The sequence below is a fragment of the Schistocerca piceifrons genome, chromosome 5 (assembly GCF_021461385.2).
Source record: "Schistocerca piceifrons isolate TAMUIC-IGC-003096 chromosome 5, iqSchPice1.1, whole genome shotgun sequence".
Lineage (NCBI taxonomy): Eukaryota > Metazoa > Arthropoda > Insecta > Orthoptera > Acrididae > Schistocerca > Schistocerca piceifrons.
This window is the reverse complement of record NC_060142.1, coordinates 658,808,886-658,827,734: the sequence shown is the minus strand read 5'-3', so window position 1 is coordinate 658,827,734 and position 18,849 is coordinate 658,808,886.

Genomic DNA, 18,849 nt, shown 5'->3' with positions numbered 1-18,849 from the left:
AGCTTCCGGGTTGCTTCCCATAGATTATAACTTGAGGAGAATCGGACGTGAAAATGAACAAAAATCAGATGTCACTTTTATGTTCCTTGGGAATAGGCAACGTATTCACATTTCCAGATTCGTGGTATAATATCATTTGCGCTTCGTATTTCGTTATGAAGACTCTTTGAATAAAAGAGATCAGGCCCCCTTTCAATTCAGTGACAATACACTGTAGGTAGAAAAAAAAAAAAACATCTTTCTTTATTTCTGGAAGAGATTTTGTCAGAGCGTCTCCTCAGACGTATTCAAGAAGGCAGTGACCAGTTGCAAAGCTTATAGAAGCGCCACTTTATTCTTTCTCGTTATAAGTTAAGATTCGGTTGTGAACGTTTGCCGAGTGTGACTTCACTTCTTTGGTTTTTCCCCCTCTGTTTGTGACATTCAGACGAGTAAGGGTAAAGTTATGTAAGACTCAAGTTGAGTAGCAGTTGATGTAAACCTGTAGCAATAAAGGAAGATTTACCCGTTCAACAAGAGAGTCCCCTGGCAGTGCTTATGAACACACACGTCCTTGTACATGGAGTGTGTAAAGGCAATGCAGGTCTAAAAATGAAATGAAATGGCCATATGGCGTTATTGGCGGGGAGGCCAAGTCCGGGGATGCCTGTTGCAAGTCTTTCCATTTGACGTCACTTCGGTGACTTGCTTTTCGATGGCGATAAGATGAAAAAAGGACAAGACGAACACCCAATCCCCGAACAAAATAGATACCCGACTTGGCCGGGAATCGAGCCCGGGTCGGAGATCTAGAGACTAACCACCGCTTTCTTAAACTATTATCTGCTTATTTTAATCCGCTTGACCACGAGCAGCCAATATGCAAGAGAAGGTAATGGCAGACAAGACAATTCCAGAAACGAATGGGGGAGAGAATCAGGTAGCTGCACAAAGGCTTCAATGGGAAGAAACTTACAGAGAGAAAATGTACGGGAAGCGCTAGTCATATCATACTGAGCTAAACTAGCTAGCAATTATAAGAAATTTCGACGATTAGGAGAATATATGAATTCTCTCAACTTGGTAATCTGAAATTGCTACAGACCAAAACACAGCCGGCCGAAGTGGCCGAGCGGTTCTAGGCGCTTCAGTCTGGAACCGCGAGACCGCAACGGTCGCAGGTTCGAATCCCGCCTCGGGCATGGATGCGTGTGATGTCCTTAGGTTAGTTAGGTTTACGTAGTTCTAAGTTCTAGGGGAACGATAACCTCATATGTTAAGCCCCATAGTGCTCAGGGACATTTGAACCATTTTTAACCAAAACAGACATGAATTGTGCTCAAAAGCGGAGACTTCGTGATGGAAGTGGACGAGTAACGCTACGGCCATAAACATTTGTTGTCCACCACACTTATGACAGAAATTTGACAGTAAACATGGATCTTGAAGCTTACAAATTGCTTGGCAGGTGTCTGTACGGCCGCATGCAATACAACGATGAAAATTGCAACAGCTGCGTATTATATCGAGTACAGAAAATTCTTTGTTACTAGGAAAGTTGTGAAAAGAGGTGAGGGATGGCATAATTTGTTCATTGATTGGCGGAACTAAAATAAGTATAATTTAGGCATCCAGCTGGGTGGTAACATGATAACAGCCTAGATTTTCAGCAAGTGGGTGCAACGACCAGCAAGATCGGCAGAGCCCTGAGCCGGCAAGGAATCAGACCAGTCTTCCGGCCACCCAGGAAGATTAAGGAAATGCTGCGACCCGTCAAAGATAATCTTGGCCTGAGAGTACCGGGAATTTACAGCATTCCTTGCGAGTGTGGCAAAAGTTATGTGGGCCAGTCTATAAGAACTGTCGCCGATCGCAGTGTGGAACATCAGCGTCACCTGAAATACAGGTATCTAGAAAAATCAGCGGTGGCTGAGCACAGTTTGTTAAATAAACATAAGATTTTATTCGATGAAACAAGACTAATTGCTCACGCTTCAAACTATTGGGACTCTGTCATCAGGGAAGCAGTTGAAATTAGACTCTGTGAAAATAATTTCAACAGAGATTCCGGTTATGCACTCAGCAATGCATGGAAGCGCGCAGTTGATATAGAAAGAGCGCAGAGGGAGACTTCTTACATTCCTCGCAGTTCTCCGCCTGTTGCGATGGATGGCGCTGCAAGCAACGCTGGATAAAGCGCGCAAACAAAATCTATGGATATAGAGGCCGCCACCTCAGTACGCATCGGTTTCACCGTGACGTCATCCAGCCAATGAGAAGCCGTCCACTGCTTATAAAAGCGGAAGCCTCACCGGTCCACGACAGTCAGTTTTACCCCTGACGAAGATGACGGAGGTAGTCATTGAAAGGTTGGGATTTTATCCAAATTTGACGCGGCAAGTAAACCGAGAACTTTTTATGCAAGGACTCCGTCGCGAAAGACTTCGTAGTCATAGTGGTAGTATAGATCAAAATAAGATAAAATGTGCAGCAAACATGAACTCTAAAATGCAAACCTCCAAAGTTATGAGCGCTTGTTATTTCGAAGACTTGTGTTTGAAAGCAGTAAAGATGAACAAGTGCTCAAATCTCTTAAGGTATGCATTTTACAGCACATATTTATTGGACATTTTTTCATCTATTTGACAGTACTACTACTTCTCAAAATATGAAAAGCAAGAGTGTTTTAGAGCCTATGTTTATTTGACTCTTTTGTTTCGAATGATCATCTCTGTCATATCCCTGAATATTGACCATCACTTCTGAAATACCTTGTATTTATTTTTAGTTCTTCTTCATAAGGCAGTTTTCTTCTACGGAAAAAGTACCTGAAAATACCCATGTCATGAAGAAAGGTAAGGTGTAAGTGCTCTTTCTTTTCCTTACAGTCACTCGCAGTCCATTACCAAAATATTCTGTCGGTTCTATAAGAGACGTCAGAGGTTGCATCTTTACAAAATCCCTGTAGGTACAATCGTATGGTTCTAAAATGACGGTACGTTAATATGACATCGATAACCACAGCTGAGTTCGAAAGGAGTAAGGAAAAGGAGAGCACAAAATTATTTAATTTTCGTCCATTAGGAGTGTCGTATATTACTTTGTCCTTTGTTCTCATTCTTATCAAGATCTGGGACATTTTATACAGAGGTGTGACGCACTTGTACGCGTTTACATCCGACTGACCATAGTATGATTTTTATAAATGACTTCACATAACAGCATTTGTATTAGTTGTAACCAGGTTTTGGACTCCACGCTTTGTGATGCTGTTCCCCAGCCACTTTGTGAAATTTACGTCGCGTATAAATACGCAAACAGCGTGCTGCATGCAGTACAACAGTTATTTCAATTTAGAAAAAGAGAAAATGAAACAGGAAACAATTCAGTGCGTAATATAACGTTTGTGTGCACTGAGCAGTAATAAATTCTTATCTGCTGTTTTATTTCTTTTTTTTTCCTCCTCTATGCGTGTCATAAATAACCTCTCCAGAGCTGCCGGACGGAAAAAGAAAAACCGACTGTTTTGCACAATATACCCAACCGAATTTTTATGAACGGTCCTCTAATGTATGTCATCAAGAGTGAACTGATAACAAACTTTTGAAAAATATGCATTGTATTGCGTATTATCTTCGTCAGGATCTTGCGATTTTCCTCCTATACTGAACAAGCATCCACACGCTTAACGCCCAATATGTAGTTACCCATCACGAAACTCTTCTTTCGATAACTTTTCCACGTAATGGGGAAATGCGAATCCTCTTGTCTACAGTCTACTTTCACGCCCATGGTTACTGTTCATAGCCGTTTACCTTTCAACTGGAAACGCTTTTTACAAACCAATTCAATGTCTTATTAGTCTTGATCATACGACAATGACATTCTGGAAAGGTGAAGATCAGTGTCGGTTAATACATTATTCGTCCATGAATTTACTGCAAAGATTCATCTCCAGTATACGGGGTATTGCGAAACTATTCATTCAGATTTATACAGGAGGTAGAGAACATCATAACAAATATATTTAGATGAGAACGTATAGTCTCTGAAGCCAACTTGTAATGTTAGAGAACGTCGTTATTTGTGCTGACGCAAGCTGTCGTGCCAGTTTCGCTGACTGGGAATGTGTAGTGACATACAAAAATACTCTGTGTACTGATGGTTGGCTATACTGGTTGGATGTACCTCCGAATGTGGAAGAAAGGATGTACTTCCAGCACAGTGTGATGCCAGCACATTTCAGCACTGATGTGAGAAATCAAATGAAATACAGCTTTGGGAACCGATGGATCGGCCGAGCTGGCTCTCTGGGGCGGCCATCCGGATCACCTGACATCAAATGCCTGGATTTGTTGTCCTCTTCTGGCATATGAAGCAGTTGGAGTAGGAAACGCTGTGAAAGCATGAGAAGTCCTCGTCGCTAGAAATGTGTGTCATCATTGTGGACATGGCAGGAATCTTTGAACGGACACGACAATCAAATATCCAATAACATACAACGTGCACACAGACCAATAGTAGTGCATTCGAACAGTTTCTGGGAATGCCACTGCTATAATTAGCGTGCTAAACTACCTTCCGTGTGTATCGTCCCTAGAATCTAAAATTGCAGTCAGGGATCTTATACACCTGAACTTAATATATTTCTTTGACGTTCTCTGTCACCTGTGTTAATCTGAACGAGTAGTTTCGGATCACCCTGCATATAGAGGGAGGCTTTGCTGCACGGGGACAAAATGCAGGAATCGATACCAGAGAGTATAAGGAGAAGGGAAGGTCATACGGACGTGTGGCCAGAAACACTTGGTGCTACAAGGTTACTGATTCATCATGCCCATACAATACAGTGCACTGGACAATATGTTGTTAGAAGAGGTGTTGGATGTAATCCCTATGAGTCTTTAAGCTTCTGTAACATGACTGTCAAAGACACTGAAATGCACCATTCTGGAACCAAATGGCATCATTGGTAGCACGACAGCACGAATGGGTGGCTCCACAGTCTGCACGTCCTGGATGGACTTTCCATGCACCACTTCTTTCAGGTGGTCCCTCAGGTATAAATGTAAAGGACTGAGTTCAAGCGACCGGGCAGGCCCTTCGACTGTACCGCCTCATTCAAACCATCAGCCTGGGCAGATATTCTTGAGATACTTAACACGAACGTGCAGAAGTGAGCTGGGGCACCATCACATAATAGCCACATTACACTCTGGGCTACCAAAGGAAGGTCTTATAGTTTCGCAGGCTGGTCACCAGCGAAAAAGGAGATGTCTCGGCTGAGAAGTACTGTGGAGCGATGACTGGTCACACGAGGAGGTCGCCAGTAATCGCAGCCCACTCACTGAAGTTGATGCTGATAGTTCGTTGCCACCGTACCATGGTGACCCTCCATAACTCACAGGTGGGAGTTGAAGATATTGCTCCTCATAAAGGTAGCCTCATCTATGAGCAGGATACACGACACATATCACAGCACAGTGGTGAACCAGTGACCAGATTGTCACCATGGATTCACGCCTGCGGGTTATACGGCCTGCACGCGTTTTAAGTGATGTGGATAGTGGCAGTTGTAATGCAGAATGTTCCAGAGGTCGACTGGTTTACCCCATGTTGGTGGTCCAAATGTCTGATGGTGACACCGGGTCATCCTCTATGATGGTCAACACCTGTTCCTCCAGTGCCTTCCGCCTTTGATGATTGTCCGAGCGCGTCTCACACAATCGACGAAACGCTGTTGCAAACAGTTTATTGCCTTGTAGGGCTGTTCGTGGTCATTATACCAGACCAGGTCATTATCTGTCAGCAAAGTAGTACGTGTACAACCCTCGCTCACACCAGAGTGAGCACCAACGCAGAAGCTCCTTGTACCGAAGTGTGAGCGAACTGTCGTCATGGACAATATTACTGTCCTCTTGAGGGTGGTACTGAAAGAACATTGAATTTCCTGGTATGTTCTCAGGTGTGAATTGAACCACTGAAATCAACACTAACGAAGATGATTGATTTCCGCCTTCCAGTGTGTGTGCCTCCTCTGGAACACGTTTTCGGCAGTATGTCCACACGACCTTCTTTGCTTATTATTTCCTACACCTTGTCCCACTTAGCAAAACCACCGTGTATTTGTAGTCGCGGCTTCTGTGTACATAATGTGCATTTGTGCGCCCTTCATCAAGTAATCTCTCTTCTTGACTCAGGAACTGTTTTTGGAAGCCAATGAACATTGCACACAGTATAATAAAACATGAGATCAAAATGGGCGTATGGAAAATGCAAACTACGTTGCCATACTTGGATGATATGTTTCCCATAGTGAAGGCCACGTAAAGACATTTTAGTCCACTATTCCAAAAATATGTATCATTCCCTGACTTTGCCTTTCCTCGGCTTGCGACCGAACCGCCGCATCCTTCCGTCAGTAAACGGGGTATGTTCTCAACTGATTCGGTTGTTTTAACCCCCTCCACTGACGGAATGACCCGCTTCCTAATTCCGTATGTATAAAACCAATACGAACTTGTAGCCTTCACGCCTTTGCGCTTACTGGTACGTATTTTAACAGTAAATAGCTCAGTCCTAGTGGTAAGAGGTAGTGGTGAATTCAAGTTGTTAATATTTGAATACAGCACAGCTGCCACACGCTCAGTTCACTTGTACTCCGCTCCTACCCTCGCCATTGCACAACATTAACTATGTGCTACTTGGACCTTGCTAAGCTATTAAATTCACTAGCGTTACTCGCCAGTATTTACCTAATGATTAAAGCACACTCCTAACCGAACTATTTCCCAAAGAGCTGTGATGATTGAACGGGTTCGATCCAGGGCCTGCAGTGCCCTACAGTTCACTCGGTAACACTGCCTACCTGACCCACTTAACTTGGCAGTGAGCTTATGTATCCTATCAGCACGACGAGAGCAGCAGACTTAACGTCGAATCCTCCTGAAAATACTTATAATTACGGTCGTCAGCTCTGAAGGAGCAAAAGAATAAATCAATTTTTCTCTCGTTTCAAAGTGAAACGGCTTGAGTTGAATTTAAACTTAATTTTCAATATTACTGTTACTGATGGACTAAGCCTTCATTCGGAAATTCGCCTACTACAGAAGCCACACCTTCCTAATATTTTACACATCGGAACTGGTATTCACACGAAGTACACCTTTAAGCCACAAAAACTCATACAGGTCTGTCTTTGTTGTACTCACGGATTTAGTACTTACATAAGCTCTAATGGGAAGCAGTCAGACGACGACGAGTCATAAAATATGGGAGAGCGGGGGCTCTCAGGCAGGGACTGAATTAGCGGTTTGTCATCACTCACGAATCTCTCGAACAACAGAAAGAAAATAGGTACCAGTTTAAGTAATCACAAAACTCGCACTACCCTTGCCATCGGAAATGTAAATAATCAGACAAAATTATCATGAAATATTACAAAGGCATTATTTTGTACACACTGTGACTGAATGTAATACACACAGGCATTCGTAAGCAAATTTCTTTGAACATAGAATAGGTATGTTCACTAGTTCACTGGCAATGATTTACATTTCATTGATCTCATCGCAAGCAGTACGCACGAACAGTTCCTTGCGATACATCATTGGCAAAGATTCTCATGCGCTCTGTTATATCCTGATGCAAACACAATACAAAAATTTATCTATGACACTATTCACTTTCATTCTTCCGCACACATCAAAGCTACAGTTTAATGTTCTCCACATGATGAAGTGTAAAATATTTCTTGACAATAAGTCTCTCACACACAACAGGATTTGGATACACTATCTTTAGACTCCTAAAAGGTCTGAATTAGTAATGCAGGAATTTATTGGTTTCATCGTTTGCCTTTGAAGGTATAACATACGATCGTATAAACAGATAATCTCTAACTTTACAGGGTGTTACAAAAAGATACGGCCAAACTTTCAGGAAACATTCCTCACACACAAAGAAAGAAAATATGTTATGTGGACATGTGTCCGGAAACGCTTACTTTCCATGTTAGAGCTCATTTTATTACTTCTCTTCAAATCACATTAATCATGGAATGGAAACACACGGCAACAGAACGTACCAGCATGACTTCTAATACTCTGTTACAGCAAATGTTCAAAATGTCCTTCGTTAGCGAGGATACATGCATCCACCCTCCGTCGCATGGAATCCCTGATGCGCTGATGCAGCCCTGGAGAATGGCGTATTGTTATCACAGCCGTCCACAATACGAGCACGAAGAGTCTCTACATTTGGTACCCGGATTGCGTAGACAAGAGCTTTCAAATGCCCCCATAAATTAAATTGTCAAGAGGGTTGAGGTCAGGAGAGCGTGGAGGCCATGGAATTGGTCCGCCTCTGCCAATCCATCGGTCACCGAATCTGGTGTTGAGAAGCGTACTAACACTTCGACTGAAATGTGCAGGAGCTCCATCGTGCATGAACCACATGTTGTGACGTACTTGTAAAGGCACATGTTCTAGCAGCACAGGTAGAGTATCCCGTATGAAATCATGATAACGTGCTCCATTGAGCGTAGGTGGAAGAACATGGGGCCCAATCAAGACATCACCAACAATGCCTGCCCAAACGTTCACGGAAAATCTGTGTTGATGACGTGATTACACAATTGCGTGCGGATTCTCGTCAGCCCACACATGTTGATTGTGACAATTTACAATTGGAATGAAGCCTCATCCGTAAAGAGAACATTTGCACTGAAATGAGGATTGACACATTGTTGGATGAACCATTCGCAGAAGTGTACCCGTGGAGGCCAATCAGCTGCTGCTGTACGTGGTACGGAAACAACTGGTTCTCCCGTAGCACTCTCCATACAGTGACGTGGTCAACGTTACCTTGTACAGCAGCAACTTCTCTGACGCTGACATTAGGGTTATCGTCAACTGCACGAAGAATTGCCTCGTCCATTGCAGGTGTCCTCGTCGTTCTAGGTCTTCCCCAGTGGCGAGTCATAGGCTGGAATGTTCCGTGCTCCCTAAGACGCCGATCAATTGTCTCGATACAAACGTACAGCGCCACGGCTATTGCCCCGTGCTAATCCATACATCAAATGGGCTTCTGCCAACTCCGCATTTGTAAACATTGCACTGACTGCAGAACCACGTTCGTCATGAACACTAACCTGTTAATGCTACGTATTGATGTGCTTGATGCTAGTACTGTGGCGCAATGAGTCGCATGTCAACACAAGCACCGAAGTCAACATTACATTCCTTCTATTGGGCCAACTGGCGGTGAATCGAGGAAGTACAGTACATACTGACGAAACTGAAATGAGCTCTAACACGGAAATTAAGCGTTTCCGGACACATGTCCACATAACATCTTTTCTTTATTTGTGTGTGTGGAATGTTTCCTGAAAGTTTGGCCGTACCTTTTTGTAACACCCTGTATATACACCATGTGATAAAACTATCCGGACACCCGCAAAAAAATATGTTTTTCATATTAGGTGCATTATGCTTCCACCTACTGCCAGGTACTCCATATCAGCGACCTCAGTAGTGTTTAGACATCGTGAGAGAGCAGAATGGGGCGCTCCGCGGAACTCACGGAGTTCGAAGGTTGTCAGGTAATTTGGGGTCACTTTAGACATACGTCTGTACGCGAGATTTACACACTCCTGAACATCCCTAGATCCACTGTTTCCGATGTGATAGTGAAATGGAAACTTGAAGGGACACGTACAGCACAAAAGCGTACTGGCTGACCTCGTCTGTTGACTGACAGAGACTGCCGACAGCTGAAGAAGGTCGTAGTGTGTAATACGCATGCATCCATCGAGACCACCACACAATAATTTCAAACTGCTTCAGGATCCACTGCTCAAGTACTATAACAGTTAGGCGGGAGGTGAGAAAACTTGTATTTCATGGTCGAGCGGCTGCTCATAAGCCACACATCATGCCGGAAAATGCCAAACGACTCCTCGCTTGGTGTGAGGAGCGTAAACATTGGACGATTGAACAGTGGAAAAACGTTGTGTAGAGTGACGAATCACGGAACACAATGTGGCGATCCGACGGCAGGGCGTGGGTATGGCGAATGCCCTGCGAGCATCATCTGTCAGCTTGTGTAGTGCCAACAGTAAAATTCGGAGGCGGTGATGTTATGGTGTGTACGTGTTTTTCATTGAAGGGGCTTGAACCCCATGTTGTTTTGCGTGGCACTATCACAGCATAGGTCTACACTGATATTTTAAGAGAAATTCGGGGATGGCGATTGTCTCTTTCAACACGATCGAGCACCTGATCATAATGTTGGCCTGTGGCGGAGTGGTTACACGACAATAACATCCCTGTAATGGACTGTCCTACACAGATTCCTGACCTGAATCCTATAGAACACCTTTGGGATGTTTTGGAGCGCCGACTTCGCGCCAGGCCTCACCGACCGTCATTAATACCTCTTCTCAGTGCAGCACAGCGTGAAGAATGGGCTGCCATTCCCCAAGAAACCTTCCAGCACCTGACTGAACGTATGCCTGCGAGAGTGGAAGCTGTCATGAAGGCTAAGTGTGGCCAAGACCCCACTGAATTCCAGCATTAGCGATGGAGGGCGCCACGTATTCGTAACTGATTTTCACCCATGTGTCCGGATACTTTTGATCACATAGTGTACAACACTAAACCATCACGTTTCAACATTGTAGCTAGCGCCTTCCTCTGCATCACCTGCTATATTACTCTCTGTCTTTCTATAGCAGTCAACCCAGTTCGTGATGGAAGATCAATGATCTTATCGAAAATATTATTGGCAATCTTGCCGCGTAAAACTGTACAGGGTATCAGACCCTGACAGAGAACTGTTCACCACGTCTTCAAAATCGGACAAGTTATTAATCTAGTTCGTGTGTCTCTTCTGGTATACGCTTGGTTGTCTTTCCAACTCTCGCATAGTATGTAAAGCCGGTGGATGATGAAGGAATTGCACATTTTGGAGCGAAACTGCAGTCCGTTATCCAAGAAACACTGGAGATGAATTTTATTCACAAAATAATGTTTCTTCAGATTTTTTTTTAATTACGATCTTACTGTTAGCTTTTCTCAGTGGAAAGAAGCGAATACATTTTGGAAACAATAGCACTACTGCTAATATCTGTGAGAAATGTATGAAATTTTCCGAAAGACACAAAACAACGATTTCTGCCATTGTTTGTCGGGCAACATTATGGGTTAGGCGTCTATGTTGTCTTGTAGACATAAGTCACATCCTTCATAAACTTTTAACGAGCGAGGTGGCGCAGTGGTTAGCACACTGCATTCGCCTTAGGGAGGACGACGGTTCAATCCCGCGTCCGGCAATCCTGATTTAGGTTTTCAGTGATTTCCCTAAATCGCTCCAGGCAAAGACGGGATGGTTCCTTTGAAAGGGCAAGGCCGACTTCCTCCCCGTCCTTTCCTAATCCGATGAGACCAATGACCTCACTGTCTGGTCTCCTACCAAAAATAATCCAACCAAACCCATTTAATAACTTTTCATGCTTGCAGAGACATGTTATAAAATAGCACCCGTTCTGGAACTTGTAAACATTTCACTGGTGTGTAAATATTCAGTTAGTTGATCAAAAGTATGTTTTGATGGGTAAAGTGGCCATGATTCTGAGTTTAAGTCATTATGAGATAGGGAATATTGCCGAATTGTATTCTCCGTTTCATCTTGGCACGCTGTTTTGATCATTTTCAAAATTTCACCTGTCTCCTTCTCTGCTTTGATGTTGTCTAGGAACTCTCTGTTCATCCCCCTTATAAAACTAATCTTGATTTCTTAAAGCGATTGAGTCTGTGCGCAAATATTTTTCAAATGTAGCTGAAGATGTGTTAAAGCAGCCGGTACCACATTTGTTCCTGTATCGCAACGACCTACATAGCCAGCCAGTTACGCGTCAATTTTCATTGAAGCAGGAGAGATAATTCTCGATGACATGTCTGTACAATGGTGTACCATCTGATCGGAAAATAATGGAACCGGTCAGAGCTTCAAACAAACGCGAGTGCTTCTCATTCTGTCACACTGTACTTCCTTTTCCATGCTGACAAAACTCGACACTATCGCGTAACGTTGTTCTTGAGTATTTTCAATCTCTATTTCATATAAATAGGCTCCAAGACCAAATACTTTCATGTTTGTCCCAAGCCAAAATGATTTACTTGAAGCTGGTGTTTGCAGCAGTGGAGCTCCCAGGAGCTGCTTTTTCATCTTGAGAACTACCATACCAAAGATGTTCGGGCTCACCTGCGGTTCCACTTCGTCGAAATGTCTTCGCTCAAACTCGTCTAGGGGTTGAACCTCACATATCGCTTTACACGCCCTGAATTAGACACTTGCGACACTTTGGTTAAATTGTCTGTCTGATGGCAAGTTTGCGAAATATAAAGTTAACATAACGTGTAGTAACAGTAATGATAATATCGGGAACTAAATTAACGACCCATAAATTATGTAGGTCACAAAGTTGCGATGTCGTTAAAATAATGTTTATTCACAAAGCAAACTAATAGCGAAAGTGGTCGTATTTAGAATTACTGTTACACTCGAGCGGATATTCGCTTATCACAGTTCGATCATTCACAATCTCATCGCCAAATAAAAGTTATCTACACGAAAAGTTAAGAGTTCACACCAGGCGCGCCGCTGCTCACCGCTCAGAGACAAAGTCCCGCGATACCACACAACGCGAAATTTTCTAAGTCGTTTCGCTTCCTAGGTGCCTAAAGACAGACCGTCCGCTTTCGCGTCTGCATCCGAACCGTACCCTTTGGTGTCTCCAGCCGAACTATCCGCTTTCGCGTCTGCACATGCACATTCCCTCAGCCTGTCCCCGGCCGCGTTTCCAGCAAGCCGAATATCTTCGCTCGACTGACTAGGGCAGTGCCCTTTCCTGAAGCCGTCCATCTGATTGGCTGCAGCTTATTCTACAATGTTTAACATTTTAACATATTTAAATAATCAAAGCTTGACCGCTTTCACGTTTAAAAAAAACAACAATAATATCAGAATGAGATATTCACTTTGCAGCGGAGAGTGCGGTGATATGAAACTTTCTGGCAGATTAAAACTGTGTGCCGGACGGAGACTCGAATTCGGAACTCGCGACGAATTCGGATCTCGGTCCGGAACACACTTTTAATCTGCCAGGAAGTTTCAACTATAATATCCGTTATATACTAAACGCCAAATTCTTTCACATAAAATCGATACAATTTCCTTCTTAACTTTGAATGTCACAGCCAGTAGCCTTGCACCAATGTGCTTTCTGATAAACAAAGAACAAACGTAACTATTATGCACTAAACTTTACAACAAATATTCTATTACGTAATGATTCAATAAGGTGTCATGCTGTCATCGTTCAATGTGTTTTGTGTGAAAGAAATGATGATCTGATGCTTAACTGTAAATATTGGTAATTTAAATTTACTATATCTTCTAAACAAACAAAGTTACAGAGTTGATATTTACAATATTTGTCACTTTTATGATGCGCTTCGCTATGATATGTCGATCCTTAAAAGATCTACCAAAGCGTTCAGATTTTAGCATTCAGGTCTTTGTTACAAAACTTGTTAATTTCACTTTAACAGTAAATCGTAAACTGTTATAGATCTAATCAATATTCAAGTTTTATTGGGATCACCATGAAATTTTATGAAGGATGGTAGATTAAAATTACTGTGGCTTCATTCCCTGCACTACTACAGAATTAAATAGTTTTCATAAGTGTTTCCCTTTATGGCCGATCTTAGATCCGCCATATTTAACACTCCTACGTCACCTTGGCCACAAACGGCTTCTACTGTGTTTCGGTATGACATAAGTTCTCGTCTGTCTCACTCACACCCTACAGTGCCTAGGCCACAACAGACAATAGACGCCTGTGAGTTTCCCCATCTCGTGGTGAATCTGCGCCCTTTGTGGCACACGGTCCTGGACGAGGGGGGCTTATGGGCGCTCAACATCGAGGTCATCAGCGCTGGGTCTTGGATGACAGGGTTCGTTCCACAATTCCTGTAGGCTGACTCTTTTGGACATATATTCAAATGAGAACGGAGTGCTAGTTAACTCACAGTCTACTCAAACACTAGCTGTAGATTGGTGTTCCAGTGTAACGTCAATCTCTGGCATGACGATTAAGAACGGAACAGCAGAAAGGGCTGTGAGACGATGTCAGCCAATAGTACGCCCACAGAGCCATCTAGGCCAAGAGAATGTAAGCACCGCTCTGCCTGGGCGCGGCCCGAGTTGAAGTCGAGCCGACCTACGAACGCTACAGCAGTGATTTATTAACTGTATTGGTTCACTTGTATTACGAATTGTCTATATACCAAAGGGCGTTGTCATATTTTTCTGCCGCCCCTAGCTTGCGACACGTCTATATCTCACAAAGTTAGGTATTGTAATCATTTCCTTTTGTAATAAACTTCATTAATACGATTTACTTGAATTGTTGTCTAGCGACCCGAGAAAGCAGCTTTCCTAGGCACCCTATATTAGACGAATGGGCAGAACTAACAATCCGTACTCCATGTCCAGACGACATTCTTCTTAATTCCAATAAAGTAACTCATGACAAGCAATGTCCTTCAGGAAAATTTCGGTAGTATTCCACAGAAACAGAGGTATGACTCAAGTTGTACTGGAAAATTTCGAATTGCTTCTCATTTCTTTGGAGCTTGTTCAGTTCCCGCTCACGAGATAACACGTCCTATAAATTGCTCCTTCTTCTTCGGGAATTCCTATTTTCGCTTACTGAGGGTGACTCTGGCCGATTCAAATGTAGTCCGACCTCTATGCAGTGTGTCTATGTGCTCGTCCCACGAAGCAGACGCAGCTACGTAAGACTTCTCGCAATTCTTCTCTGTAACTTGTGGGAAAATTACCCAGACCATCGACATTTTCCTGAACTTTTGACATGTCTTCTTGATCTCCTTCTTCTCTTACTGTGGAAGCATTATAAATTATTTAAATTGATGGTTCGATCCCATTATCTATGTTCCTCTTACAAATCCTGACTCATACACCTGCAAAAAGTTCTTCATCTTCCCTGACGAATCCGTGGAAATGAAATTCCAGTTTTTCATTCTTATCACAAATGCTTGAAAATCCTCTTCAAGAAACATTCCTGCATCTTATTTCGGTCAACGAATCGTTGCCAGAAATTCAGTCTGCAGTTAAAGATTCAAAAACTAACACAGTCACGTTAAATGTAGCATCTAGTTAAGTGCTTGCCCAGTAACAGCACGACATTTGCGACCACTTATGGTGACAAAGTGCAAATTATTTACAGGAAGAACAAGTATCTCTCCCGTTTCGCGAAGCTTTTCACACTTTCCTGGATATTGCTGTAGCACCATATCCGATATCAAAGACTTCTGCAAATTTTGACGTTTTATGCTGAGTTGAATCACAGGAATTAAATCATCGAATGCAGTTTCTACTTCTTCTCTTGAAGGGTTCAGTCTTATTGTCCTCCACATCACATTCAATCATTTGTATTCTCGGAGATGACCCATAGACTGTTCACATGTTCTGGAGCAAGTCTCGTTCACAGCTACATTTACTTTACCGGTGTCCGCTCGTTTCCTATGACAGAGAAGCGAACAGTCTCTAAATCTATCTAGTACGGCCAGCTGGTTCCATCTCTCAAAATCATTGTCTTTCCTTTCGTCATTTTTAAAGCGATCATCACTACAAGCGTAATTCTGAGAGTGATCATCTCTTCGGGCTTGATTTTATATTGGCTAATTATTGTTTTGTTGAACCCACGACAGTTGCTGACGATTACTTTGCCCGGTGATTTGCGTTGCTGAAAATGTTGAATGTCATGATGTGCCTTGTCCAAACTCGTCTAATACTCCCTCACCGTCAACCTTTTCTAAAGGATTCGTAACGGCTCGTTTTTCTAAAATTATAATCAGATCATTATAAATGATGGAGTCATCTAAATATCTATTGCATGCCCAGCATTTTTGGGGCGAAGTGCCGGACGTTGTGGCCGAGCGGTTCTAGGCGCTTCAGTCTGGAACCACGCGACCGCTACGCTCGCAGGTTCGAATCCTGCGTCGGGCATGGATGTGTGTGATGTCCTTATGTTAATTAACTTTAAGCAGTTCTAAGTTATAGGGGACTGATGACCTCAGATGTTAAGTCCAATAGTGTTCAGAGCCTTTTGAGCTATTTGAACCATTTTGGGACGAAGTTACTCGCTGACTTTTGCTGCGGTCGTAATTTTGCAATGAGAATAATTTCTCTTTGATGCAACTTTCTCTCTCTCGATACCAATAGTTGCAGAGGGATACATATTAGAAGCCCAGAAACAAAGTAACTTCAGCACACACACACCGATTCCCCATGTTCTGTCATCTGCATCTAGTGTCGCACCAAGTAACGATTCTTCTGACTCATTCTGAACGTATGCAAACGCAGCTCTAAACTGTTTTATGAAATCAAATGGATGTAGTTGTTGACCGAGTGCATTATTGAGGATGTAGTCCGTGTGACAGTCGGCGCCACGAAGAATTTTGTTTCAGTGTTTCGACTTCCTGACATATAAAGTTCGTATCAACTGGCTTGCTGTAAGTTCTTACATCTTTAATTTTTTCCAGTTACTGTGCTCTAGGTTCTTGCTCGGAGTAGTATTGTTACACAAGCGATACTAATATAATGCTACAATTTTTATTCTGTTCGCTCACACGTTTCGTACGGACTATCTTGTTATTCATTACCAGACTGTCGTTTAGAAGTTGTTTGAAAATTTTCTGTTGTGAGTTTACTCGGGCATGGATTTGGGTCATGTGTACTACCATCTGTTGACAATGTGTCTCAACCTCCCGCTAGAATTCAAAGTGCCGCGCGGCAAGCGACTCACTGCAATCTTTCTTACATTTACCGAACTGATCGTGCAGATAATTATGAATATGCTATAACCATTGATCCAACATTTTATTCAAATCTTTTCTCAGTTTTTGCTTATGATCATTGAGTTCTTTGTTCAATTATTGCTCACAATAACCTACTTTTGTGTTCAAATACATACTTAATTTTCGATCTTCTAGCCTCATTTCCGGCTTTTAATCACGAATTCCTTAATAAAATCCGCGTCGAAAATATTCTGACCAACATTGTCCTCCTCATTAATTATGTTGCGTTTCTCATTTTGAGTCGTCTTTGTTATTCTGATATTAAAATATAGCCGGCTTTGAAATACATGGAGACGGGTAACGTGGACATTACATTCTGTATCGTCGTCAGACCCAGAGCCGTATCATCAGCAGCTGTGAACAGCGAGTGAATTCGAGGTTTTATTGTCCATACATTTCGGCTGGCGATAGGGCTGTCGATCTGAAGATTTTCCAGAATGCGATGCCCATGTCACCAGTCTCCATGTGTAATAACACAGGCAGGTGTTTTACACTGTCGAGTCCGATTTATGTGACCACCTCCTATGTTCGACACCTACGAGCAGTAACCATTCACGGACGGCGGACAGTAGCACTAACTGTGTGGGGTACACCATGAAGAATGTCCGGGGGGACGCGGAAAACAACGCTGTCGTCGTCGTAATGCGGAAATGGAGCCATTTACCTGACTTCCAAAAGAGCAAGATCATTGGCTTTCAGGAAAAGGTTAGAAGAATTTCCAAAACGGCTAAGTTTGTAACTGTTCGCATCCCACCATGGTTAAAGAATACTGTGCAAGGCAAAATTTCCCCATCAAAACTGCCACTTGCATCACCGTGGGCCAAAGATAACAGGGGTTAACGACGGCTGTATGAGCGAATAGTCAAGCTACAATTGAGCAACCGCTCCCCATCCCTTTCCAAATGAATCAAGGGACTACCTAAGGTGTCTCCTCAACGACCATTCAGCTAAGGTTGCTGCACTTCGGCCTCCACAGCTGACTCCTGTTTCATGCACCCTTGCTAACTGCTGTACATTGGCCCAAATTCTGAAAATTGAATTTCCGTACCACAATTGGCAGTCCACTGAATGGCGACAAGTGGTCTTTTCGTGTATGTAATGTTTTATGCTCCGTTCTTTGGGTGATCTCATAGTTCTGGAAGGTGCAACTGATCAACACAAGTATGATTCAGTCAGGCAGCAGTAGCCGGCCGAGACACAAGCAGCAGCAGGGAAGTAACCGATTTTGTGACTTTTACGAGTTCCTGACCAGGAGCGAATTTTATAATATCGTCTGTGCGCCTTAATAGTTTAGTTTCTTGAGTTTCTGCGTGTTAATTTAATTTCTAACAGTCACAGTTCTCGATTTTGCTTTGGCGTCGGATAGTAAATCGAGTTTGTGGCATACTACAAGTTCCTAATCAGGGGCGAACTATTTAGTTTAACCTGAGTGCGTCAGTGGCTAGATTTTTGAATGCCTGCGTATTAATCTAATTTATTAGACACAGTTCCTGCGTTTTCGTCACTGTCTACAGTACAGTTGCGCAGCACGTGCCGATAGTCCGTTTATCTCAATAGTTTCGTTTCCCACGGTCTTTATTATGGACAGGGACTGCGACTGTTTTGTGCAGATGCGAGCCGAGTTGGTGACAATTCGCCCACAGCCACAGGCTGTGATGGCCCCGGTTACACAGCTTAATGATGCAGTGGATGCTCACCGCTGTTGTGGACTAGCCATGGGGATCCGCCAGACGCCCAGCACGTTTGAGTCTTCCAGTCGGTCCTCACCGGTGGCTAGTCCAGTTACTGCTCGCACTGAAGTCGACCCCTTCACCTGTGGTCGAGTGAGAGGTCGACCCCGGCACGCAACAGGTGGCGAAAGATTTCCCAGGAGGTCACACGTAAGGCCTCCCCAGTTTGTCTGACAAACAGGTTCCAGATG